A 1,576-nucleotide genomic window follows, 5' to 3' on the forward strand; every position below is an offset into this window, starting at 1 on the left:
GACATTAAATAAAACCCACGAAAGCAAAATCACAGCATGCGAAATGAAATATCTAAGCAAAACCCTTAACATCACAAGACGAGACAGGCAGAGAAATGAAGAAGTAAGAGCAGCTATCGATATTGATTGAGTCCTGCCTGCATTACATAGAACGACAGAGAATAAAATGATTTGACCACCTGTTACGTATGTTACGTAGCGCCGATAACCCAGAGCACTCATGCTGTAAAGGAAGAGGAAGGCCATGCAAAAGGTGGTGGGACTGAGTGTGTCAAGGAAACCTTTGAGAAAACATAATATTCCAACTGAAAGAGCTGCGGAGCTGGCCTACCTTTGAAAACTGTATGGTCTCCCCTAGACGCTTAACGGCAACAGAGGATGAAAAAGTAAAAGTAAATGGTTGATTTTAAGCACAAGGGGGCTATCCCCCCAAAAATGCTGTTTTGAGAAAATCGACGGTAAAGTTTTTGCCCCTTGTTCTGTTTCTTTAAAAGACAAGGAGAGTTTTCTATATCAAACAAATATACACACCAATGAATCCAAACTTCTCCGATAGGTAGGGCAATGCCCACTTTTGGTGCAGGTCAAGATTTCTGGAGACCCCCTTTAGCCCACTTGGGGTTAAAAGCGACCAAATAGAAGTAAGTATTCTTACTCAGCTTCACAGATGAAGTAGGCGAGATTGTTGCAGTCCTCGTCATTCCACTGCCAGTTCTGGAGGCCGAAGTACTGAAGGCAGTCCTCGCCTGTGGGGGTACAGTGGGGAATGGGGTTTTGGTTTTGTTCTTGTTTGTTGTTGTTGTTTTGTTGTAGTTTTGTTGTTGTTGTTGTTGTTGTTGTTGTTGTTTTGTTGTTGTTTTGTTGTTATATGTTTTTAGTTGCTTCTGTTTGGGGGGGTGGGGGGGTTGTCGTTTTTTATTTATTTGGTAAGCGCTTTCGGCGTTCGTAACTGCATGCCATGAGGCATAAGGTAACATGAGCGAGCGGGAATTGCTTTCAGAGTGAGGCATAAGGTAACATAGGGAGCGCGGGAATTGCTTTCAGAGTGAGGCATAAGGAAACATGAGCGCGCGGGAATTGCTTTCAGAGTGGAAGTGAAGTGTCACACATTTTACTACTGCTGCTGTTGTTACTGCTGCTGCGGCTGCTGTTTTTTGTTGTTGCTGCTGCTTCTACTACTATTACTACTACTGTTTTTCATCATCATCATCATCATCATCATCATCATCATCATCATCATCATCATCATCATTGCCTTTCTCCCCCTGCACCAGGGTATAGGCCACGGACAAACACCTTCCACCTTTATCTATCCTGGGCTAGTTTCTTGATGTTATTCCATGTCTTCCCACTTTTCTGTACATCGATTTCTGACTGTTTTTCAATTGACATTGAATTCCTGGCAATACATGTAGCAGAATCGCGCGGAGCATGCCGATGTCTCGATTTCTCTGATGTTGAGTCACACCTATTGCCTTTCTTGGATGACAATGATCATGCATCATTGCGGGTTCTGGTAAACACAGAATTGAACTTCACTAAAGAACAAAAAGTAGTAAAATCCACCATGTGGTCG

This window comes from Aplysia californica, unplaced genomic scaffold (genome assembly GCF_000002075.1).
Source record: "Aplysia californica isolate F4 #8 unplaced genomic scaffold, AplCal3.0 scaffold00305, whole genome shotgun sequence".
In the NCBI taxonomy this organism is placed as follows: domain Eukaryota; kingdom Metazoa; phylum Mollusca; class Gastropoda; order Aplysiida; family Aplysiidae; genus Aplysia; species Aplysia californica.